This window comes from Nomia melanderi, unplaced genomic scaffold, assembly GCF_051020985.1.
Source record: "Nomia melanderi isolate GNS246 unplaced genomic scaffold, iyNomMela1 scaffold0683, whole genome shotgun sequence".
In the NCBI taxonomy this organism is placed as follows: domain Eukaryota; kingdom Metazoa; phylum Arthropoda; class Insecta; order Hymenoptera; family Halictidae; genus Nomia; species Nomia melanderi.
The window spans coordinates 2501-12500 of record NW_027475797.1 but is presented as its reverse complement, the minus strand read 5'-3'; the positions used below and the strand labels follow the sequence as shown (position 1 = coordinate 12500).

General features: G+C 50.6%; 2 non-coding genes across 2 annotated transcripts in view; both read left to right on the top strand.

Annotated features, from left to right (window-relative positions):
• The first annotated feature begins 6011 nt into the window (after window positions 1-6011).
• LOC143176628 (5.8S ribosomal RNA) lies at window positions 6012-6165 on the top strand. Its single transcript, XR_013001150.1, has one exon. It is a non-coding gene; the product is annotated as a 5.8S ribosomal RNA (ribosomal RNA).
• Window positions 6166-8219: 2054 nt separating this feature from the next.
• LOC143176631 (large subunit ribosomal RNA) overlaps window positions 8220-10000 on the top strand; it is a 4003-nt gene continuing 2222 nt past the window's right edge. The window contains exon 1 of the ribosomal RNA XR_013001153.1: window positions 8220-10000. This exon is cut by the window's right edge and continues 2222 nt beyond it. This is a non-coding gene — a ribosomal RNA (large subunit ribosomal RNA).

Genomic DNA, 10000 nt, shown 5'->3' with positions numbered 1-10000 from the left:
CCGCTCACGAAACTCTCTCTCGTCGTGGAATCCCCGCGTCGGAGAGTAAAACGCGAATTCATACTATGAAAACTTACGTCTCTCGACGATGGGACGATCCACGCGAAGAGTTGTTTACGTGCACGCGTATGGTGCGATTGCGTCGATTCGCTTTTCTGTACGGGGAGAAATAGAACGTTGAGTTGACTTATCGGGTCTTCGTTGGAATTACCGTCGCTGGCATTGTAAACTCCAGATGACCTTGTGATTCCTTCGTCGGGCACTGGTAAAGGGTGGCGATGATGCGTTCTATAATAGAAATACCCGTCGTAGCGTTTCTTCCGAGTCAACCCGCTCACGAAACTCTCTCTCGTCGTGGAATCCCCGCGTCGGAGAGTAAAACGCGAATTCATACTATGAAAACTTACGTCTCTCGACGATGGGACGATCCACGCGAAGAGTTGTTTACGTGTACGCGTATGGTGCGATTGCGTCGATTCGCTTTTCTGTACGGGGAGAAATAGAACGTTGAGTTGACTTATCGGGTCTTCGTTGGAATTACCGTCGCTGGCATTGTAAACTCCAGATGACCTTGTGATTCCTTCGTCGGGCACTGGTAAAGGGTGGCGATGATGCGTTCTATAATAGAAATACCCGTCGTAGCGTTTCTTCCGAGTCAACCCGCTCACGAAACTCTCTCTCTCGTCGTGGAATCCCCGCGTCGGAGAGTAAAACGCCGAAGGCTTACTATGAAACTTACGTCTCTCGACGATGGGACGATCCACGCGAAGAGTTGTTACGTGCACGCGTATGGTGCGATTGCGTCGATTCGCTTTTCTGTACGGGGAGTAATAGAACGTTGAGTTGACTTATCGGGTCTTCGTTGGAATTACCGTCGCTGGCATTGTAAACTCCAGATGACCTTGTGATTCCTTCGTCGGGCACTGGTAAAGGGTGGCGATGATGCGTTCTATAATAGAAATACCCGTCGTAGCGTTTCTTCCGAGTCAACCCGCTCACGAAACTCTCTCTCGTCGTGGAATCCCCGCGTCGGAGAGTAAAACGCGAATTCATACTATGAAAACTTACGTCTCTCGACGATGGGACGATCCACGCGAAGAGTTGTTTACGTGCACGCGTATGGTGCGATTGCGTCGATTCGCTTTTCTGTACGGGGAGAAATAGAACGTTGAGTTGACTTATCGGGTCTTCGTTGGAATTACCGTCGCTGGCATTGTAAACTCCAGATGACCTTGTGATTCCTTCGTCGGGCACTGGTAAAGGGTGGCGATGATGCGTTCTATAATAGAAATACCCGTCGTAGCGTTTCTTCCGAGTCAACCCGCTCACGAAACTCTCTCTCGTCGTGGAATCCCCGCGTCGGAGAGTAAAACGCGAATTCATACTATGAAAACTTACGTCTCTCGACGATGGGACGATCCACGCGAAGAGTTGTTTACGTGCACGCGTATGGTGCGATTGCGTCGATTCGCTTTTCTGTACGGGGAGAAATAGAACGTTGAGTTGACTTATCGGGTCTTCGTTGGAATTACCGTCGCTGGCATTGTAAACTCCAGATGACCTTGTGATTCCTTCGTCGGGCACTGGTAAAGGGTGGCGATGATGCGTTCTATAATAGAAATACCCGTCGTAGCGTTTCTTCCGAGTCAACCCGCTCACGAAACTCTCTCTCGTCGTGGAATCCCCGCGTCGGAGGGTAAAACGCGATATATAATAGTATATGCCAGTGGTTCGCGCGCGTCGTCTCTGAGATACGCGGTCGACAGAGTTCCGAAAACACGTGATGTGCCACGATTTCCGTGCGTCTTACATCTTTCGACGATGGGACGATCCACGCGAAGAGAACGTTCGTGCTTGCGTGAGGTGCAACAGCGTCGATTCGCTTTTCTGTACGGGGAGAAATAGAACGTTGAGTTGACTTATCGGGTCTTCGTTGGAATTACCGTCGCTGGCATTGTAAACTCCAGATGACCTTGTGATTCCTTCGTCGGGCACTGGTAAAGGGTGGCGATGATTCGTTCTATAATAGTAATACCCGTCGTAGCGTTTCGACCGATGTCACCCGCCACGAATGTCTCTCTCGACGTGGAAACCCCGCGCCGAAGAGTAAACGCGAAGGCTTACCATACGAAAGAAAACGGTATTATACGCCTGTGGTATGTGCGTCTCGGCTCTGTGATACGCGATCGGCAGAGTTACAAAAAAACGTTGATGGGCCACGATTTCCGTGCGTCTTACATCTTTCGACGATGGGACGATCCACGCGAAGAGTAGTTACGTGCTCGCGCGAGGTGCGATAGCGTCGATTCGCTTTTCTGTACGGGGAGAAATAGAACGATGAGTTGACTTATCGGGTCTTCGTTGGAATTACCGTCGCTGGCATTGTAAACTCCAGATGACCTTGTGATTCCTTCGTCGGGCACTGGTAAAGGGTGGCGATGATTCGTTCTATAATAGAAATACCCGTCGTAGCGATTCGGCCGAGACACCCGCCACGAAACTCTCTCTCGTCGTGGAATCCCCATGTCGGAGAGTAAAACGCGAAGGCTAACTATATAAGAAACATATAGTATTATTTATGCCTGTGGTTCTCCGTTTGTCCTACTCTCAGATACGCGACTCGGAGAGTTACGAATAATCGTGATGGACCACGATTTCTGTACGTCTTACATCTTTCGACGATGGGACGATCCACGCGAAGAGATCATTCCTGCTTGCGTGAGGTGCGATAGCGCCGATTCGCTTTTCTGTACGGGGAGAAATAGAACGATGAGTTGACTTATCGGGTCTTCGTTGGAATTACCGTCGCTGGCATTGTAAACTCCAGATGACCTTGTGATTCCTTCGTCGGGCACTGGTAAAGGGTGGCGATGATTCGTTCTATAATAGAAATACCCGTCGTAGCGATTCGGCCGTGTCACCCGCCACGAAAATCTCTCTCGTCGTGGAATCCCCGCGTCGTAGAGTAAACGCGAAGGCTTGCTATAGAAGACTATAGTTTATACGCCTGTGGTTCACCGGTTGCCTGCTCTCCGGGGTACGCGATCGCGCAGGAGTTACGGAAGAACTTGATGGGCCACGATCTCCAAGCGGCTATATCTTTCGACGATGGGACGATTCACGCGAAGAGAACGTTCGTGCATGCGTGAGGTGCGATAGCGTTGATTCGCTTGTCTGTACGGGGAGAAATAGAACGATGAGTTGACTTATCGGGTCTTCGTTGGAATTACCGTCGCTGGCATTGTAAACTCCAGATGACCTTGTGATTCCTTCGTCGGGCACTGGTAAAGGGTGGCGATGATTCGTTCTATAATAGAAATACCCGTCGTAGCGTTTCGACCGATGTCACCCGCCACGAAATTCTCTCTCGTCGTGGAATCCCCGCGTCGGAGAGTAAAACGCGAAGGCTAACTATATAAGAAACATATAGTATTATTTATGCCTGTGGTTCTCCGTTTGTCCTACTCTCAGATACGCGACTCGGAGAGTTACGAATAATCGTGATGGACCACGATTTCTGTACGTCTTACATCTTTCGACGATGGGACGATCCACGCGAAGAGATCATTCCTGCTTGCGTGAGGTGCGATAGCGCCGATTCGCTTTTCTGTACGGGGAGAAATAGAACGATGAGTTGACTTATCGGGTCTTCGTTGGAATTACCGTCGCTGGCATTGTAAACTCCAGATGACCTTGTGATTCCTTCGTCGGGCACTGGTAAAGGGTGGCGATGATTCGTTCTATAATAGAAATACCCGTCGTAGCGATTCGGCCGTGTCACCCGCCACGAAAATCTCTCTCGTCGTGGAATCCCCGCGTCGTAGAGTAAACGCGAAGGCTTGCTATAGAAGACTATAGTTTATACGCCTGTGGTTCACCGGTTGCCTGCTCTCCGGGGTACGCGATCGCGCAGGAGTTACGGAAGAACTTGATGGGCCACGATCTCCAAGCGGCTATATCTTTCGACGATGGGACGATTCACGCGAAGAGAACGTTCGTGCATGCGTGAGGTGCGATAGCGTTGATTCGCTTGTCTGTACGGGGAGAAATAGAACGATGAGTTGACTTATCGGGTCTTCGTTGGAATTACCGTCGCTGGCATTGTAAACTCCAGATGACCTTGTGATTCCTTCGTCGGGCACTGGTAAAGGGTGGCGATGATTCGTTCTATAATAGAAATACCCGTCGTAGCGTTTCGACCGATGTCACCCGCCACGAAATTCTCTCTCGTCGTGGAATCCCCGCGTCGGAGAGTAACCGCCGAAGGCTTGCTATAGAAGACTATAGTTTATACGCCTGTGGTTCACCGGTTGCCGGCTCTCCGGGGCACGCGATCGCGCGAAGGTTACGGAGGGACGTGAAGCGCCCGAGCAATGAAACGTCCGCAGGAGGAAACGAGCAACCGCCGAACATTGTTTCGCGACGTTTCCATAATGTATTGTCGTTTCGCTCGCATCCCGCTTCTTTCCCCTAGTTTCCTCGACGCGTAGTTTCGCAGCCTTAGTGGACGAATCATTCTCGATTCGAGGAAAGATATGCAGTGGGGCGTGCAATGAGCCCGCCAGAGACCACGATCTCCAATGCGTCTTTACATCTTTCGACGATGGGATGATCCACGCGAAGAGAACGTTCGTGCTTGCGCGAGGTGCGTTAGCGTCGATTCGCTTTTCTGTACGGGGAGAAATAGAACGATGAGTTGACTTATCGGGTCTTCGTTGGAATTACCGTCGCTGGCATTGTAAACTCCAGATGACCTTGTGATTCCTTCGTCGGGCACTGGTAAAGGGTGGCGATGATTCGTTCTATAATAGAAATACCCGTCGTAGCGATTCGGCCGAGTCACCCGCCACGAAACTGTCTCTCTTTCGTCGTGGAAACCCCGCGTCGGAGAGTAAAACGCGCGAAGGCTGTGACTGTAACATATATATATACAGTATACAATGCCTGTGGTTTTTGCGCGTGTCGGCTCTTCGGTATACGCGATCGGCCAGAGTTACGGAGGGACGGTGAAGCGCACGAGAAATTGAAACGGCCGCACGATTGGAACCGAGCAACCGTCGAACATTGTTTCGCGACGTTTCCATAATGCGTTTTCGTTTCGCTCGCATACCGCTTCTTTTCCCCTAGTCTCTGAGACGCGTTTTCGAGCCGTTCTTCTACTATCGATTCTCGTAGAGAGAAGGGACCGGGTAGTCTGGAAGTGGAACCCGCATCTTGCGTGTACCGTACACGGAATTGAGAGGACCGGCCGTGAAGCTCGTTTTAAAGCCGTGCGTCTGACACCCAACTCTTGCGCGCCAATTTCGCGGCAAGAGATAATATGGGACGAATGACCGGCAAAGAGCCAGCTGTGAAGTCTGTTTTTTTAATCGAATCCGTGGACGTGTGTATGCCGTAGCGTCGCTCGTCGTGTTCGTTCATGGTCGTTCCGAGAGAAAGAACGAAAGCGGTAACGAAGGGACCGGCCGTGAAGCTCGTTTTAAAGCCGCGCGTCTGACACCCAACTCTTGCGCGCCAATTTCGCGGCAAGAGATAACATGGGACGAATGACCGGCAAAGAGCCAGCTGTGAAGTCTTTTTTCATTATTTGCTTTCAATCGATCGATCGGTACGATTCGTGCAACGTTTCGCGCGATGCGACGCGAAAACATGCGCGCAACAATAGATGCGTCTGATCGGAAGAACGCGAGGGTCGACTGCACGCGATGGATTCAGTATCGGGTAGGATACAAAATATATCCCCGTCGTTTCCACGCGTGCGAGTCTTCTGCGTCTTTCGCGGGTTTTTGAATGCACTATACGCCCGGAACGTCGAGAAATATATACATATTACTTGAACGTTTTTCGTCTCGAAAGGCTTCGGTGTCGTCTCCAAGGCGACGCCTGAATCTCCTTCGCGCGCTGGTCGGAGATTCAGGTATCAACTTTTATCTTCTCTTTGAAAGAAGAGAGATATTAGGTCGAACAAATGAGAATAAAATTATATATGTGAAATATAAAATTTATACGATTACCCTGAACGGTGGATCACTTGGCTCGTGGGTCGTGAAGAACGCAGCTAATTGCGCGTCAACGTGTGAACTGCAGGACACATGAACATCGACATTTCGAACGCACATTGCGGTCCACGGATACAATTCCTGGACCACGCCTGGCTGAGGGTCGTTTACGTACCATACACTGCTTGCGTAGCTCTGTCAAATCCCCGCCGTCGTTCACCTCTTCGGATCGAACGTTTTTTTACCGAAGGGCGCAAAGAACGTTTCTGAGTCGGGTTAAGAGAAGGATGCTACGTACGAGCGAACGATGGGTGTCTCGTCGGCGTTTGTCGCGGACACGCGAAAATTCTGTGAATTTCACGGACAGTGTACGTTCTAGTTGTTGCAAAACGATCGGAATCGTTTGTATGGACTCGCGTGAGTGTTCGCGGCGTCGTGCGTCGTTCAATTACGACCGCCCGCGGATACCGCTCCACTGCGATATGGATCTGAGCGACAACTTTTTCGGCTGTTCGTGAGATGAACGGTTTCGTGTGTTTAGAAAAATTTTTTTCCCGCGCTCCCGACGTCACCTGAAATGATGCGTCAGAGGTGAAAGAAAATATTAAGAAGTCGAGAGAGAGAGAGACTACACACGTTTTATTCATATTTTGTATACCGTGCGTGAGACGGATGTGCACGACACGTCGTATGTCGGTATATTACCGACTGGCCCCAGGGAGATTGTTTTCTTCCTCTCTTACGAATGAGATGTACGTTTCGGAGGATCGTCGTTACCGAAACACACGGCAAAACGAGACTTCTCGCAGCAGAACCTTTATACACAATACACATCGACTCTTTTTACCCCGAGAGAGAGAGAAAAGGTGTATTTCTTTTTTTTATTTTTCGAATTCGACGCACGAACGCTTTGACGACTGGAGAAAAACACGGTGTGTGTTAAAATCGTGCGGGACGAGCATGCGTATTCGTAACGGGTCGAATAGTTCTTATTCCCCGTCGTCGCGTGTCCTCGCTGGACCACCACCGTGCGCTTCCGCCACGTTCAGTTGAATTTCGAAATATATATATATAAAAAGAATCACCATATACTCTCTTTCGGGAGGTGTATTTTTATCGGTTTCTGCTATAGAGAAGAGACGGAGATCGTGTTGTGAGGTGTAACGTTTCTGTATCCCCGTTTCGGAGGATCGTCGTTATCGGCGGAACACACGTCAAAACGAGACTTCTCGCAGAACCTTTATACACAATACACATCGACTCTTTTACCCCGAGAGAGAGAAAAGGTGTTTTTCTTTTTTTTTTATTTTTCGAATTCGACGCACGAACGCTTTGACGACTGGAGAAAAACACGGTGTGTGTTAAAATCGTGCGGGACGAGCATGCGTATTCGTAACGGGTCGAATAGTTCTTATTCCCCGTCGTCGCGTGTCCTCGCTGGACCACCACCGTGCGCTTCCGCCACGTTCAGTTGTATTTCGAAATATATATATATATAAAAAGAATCACCATATACTCTCTTTCGGGAGGTGTATTTTTATCGGTTTCTGCTATAGAGAAGAGACGGACGATCGTGTGTGACACCACGTGGTAACGTTTCCGTATCCCCGTAAAATACGTTTATCTTTTCTCGTAGAAAAGAGAGAGGAAGAGGCAGGAGCTCCTCTTTGGCGAGGCTTTCGAACGTCGCGTCCCGTCCGCCGGAATATAATGATATAAATATATAACCGCCGCCGACTTTGTGCGAAAGCGTTGAAACGAACGCGTCGGTCGCCCCATGGTGTGTGTTTGTCGTGTCTTCTTTTCCTCTTCTGCACTTCTCTTCACTGTCGATCGCGAGACCGCGCGAGATCCGCTTCGGTCGTCCAGTCCCCGAAAATTCTTCTCGGACGGGCGTTAAAGTTAACCGGAGCGCGAGATCGTCTAGCGAGAGTCTTTTTCGCGATCGAGTAAAATGTGATAGAAGAAGGAGAAGAGTGTAAAAAGAGAATATAGACACGCGACGCAGCAGAGACCACTGGTGAGGCGCATAAGACGCGTTCGCGAACGATTTTTCGCGACGATACGGAGTCGCGCGTGTCGCGGTATATTTATCATTTATATACGTTATAATATGAATATTGTTGTGTTCGAACGCACTCTCCTCTAGACTTTGTTTTTTTTGCCTTTGAGCGATTTTTATGAAATTCGATTGAATTTTCATACAATTCACGTTCACGACGACCTCAGAGTAGGCGAGATTACCCGCTGAATTTAAGCATATTACTAAGCGGAGGAAAAGAAACTAACAAGGATTTCCTTAGTAGCTGCGAGCGAACAGGAATTAGCCCAGCACTGAATCCCGCGGTTCCGCCGTAGGGAAATGTAGTGTTCAGGAGGGTCCATTTATCCCGTGACGTCGAACCGCGTCCAAGTCCATCTTGAATGGGGCCATTTACCCGTAGAGGGTGCCAGGCCCGTAGCGACCGGTACGCGTTTCGGGAGGACCTTTCCTTAGAGTCGGGTTGCTTGAGAGTGCAGCCCTAAGTGGGTGGTAAACTCCATCTAAGGCTAAATATGACCACGAGACCGATAGCGAACAAGTACCGTGAGGAAAGTTGAAAAGAACTTTGAAGAGAGAGTTCAAGAGTACGTGAAACCGTTCAGGGGTAAACCTGAGAAACCCAAAAGATCGAATGGGGAGATTCATCGTCGACGAGGCTGGCTTCCGTTGGCGCGCAGATACCCCGCGTATGGACCTTCGTGGTTCCAATGCGCGAGGGTACACCGCCTTCGGCCTAAATGTTCCGGCAACGTAGTCGTGCACTTCTCCCTTAGTAGAACGTCGCGACCCGTTGCGTGTCGGTCTACGGCCCGAGTGGTTGCCTGCCGCGTCGCCTTTGGCGCACGCGACAGACCCTCGGCGGCCCGGCCGGCTGCGCGACGGTACTCTGACGGTATCGGGCCGCAACCAATCCATTTTCGAATGTATGTGCGTCAGGCCCGCCGCAAGCTCGATCAGTATACCCTCGGAGGTACGGACCTGGTGCCGGCTCCGAGCCTGGTCAGCTGTTGGCAGGCGGTGTCCTCGGACTGGCCAAGCTTCGAATTACCGGTCGGCGACGCTACTGCTTTGGGTACTCTCAGGACCCGTCTTGAAACACGGACCAAGGAGTCTAACATGTGCGCGAGTCATTGGGATTTTGTAAACCTAAAGGCGGAATGAAAGTGAAGGTCGTTCCTTAGCGTCGACCGAGGGAGGATGGGCCGCGTTGCGATGCGGCCTCGCACTCCCGGGGCGTCTCGTTCTCATTGCGAGAAGAGGCGCACCCAGAGCGTACACGTTGGGACCCGAAAGATGGTGAACTATGCCTGGTCAGGACGAAGTCAGGGGAAACCCTGATGGAGGTCCGTAGCGATTCTGACGTGCAAATCGATCGTCGGAACTGGGTATAGGGGCGAAAGACTAATCGAACCATCTAGTAGCTGGTTCCCTCCGAAGTTTCCCTCAGGATAGCTGGCACTCGCTTGTTCCTCCGTGAACTTGTGCGAGTTTCATCTGGTAAAGCGAATGATTAGAGGCCTTGGGGCCGAAACGACCTCAACCTATTCTCAAACTTTAAATGGGTGAGATCTCTGGCTTGCTTGGATCAATGAAGCCACGAGATTTATGAATCAGAGTGCCAAGTGGGCCAATTTTGGTAAGCAGAACTGGCGCTGTGGGATGAACCAAACGCAGAGTTAAGGCGCCTAAGTCGACGCTTATGGGATACCATGAAAGGCGTTGGTTGCTTAAGACAGCAGGACGGTGGCCATGGAAGTCGGAATCCGCTAAGGAGTGTGTAACAACTCACCTGCCGAAGCAACTAGCCCTGAAAATGGATGGCGCTGAAGCGTCGCGCCTATACTCCGCCGTCAGCGGCAAATGGGGCGGGATTCTTCCTTTACGGGTCGAATCCTCCATGAAGCTCTGACGAGTAGGAGGGTCGCGGCGGTGTGCGCAGAAGGGTCTGGGCGTGAGC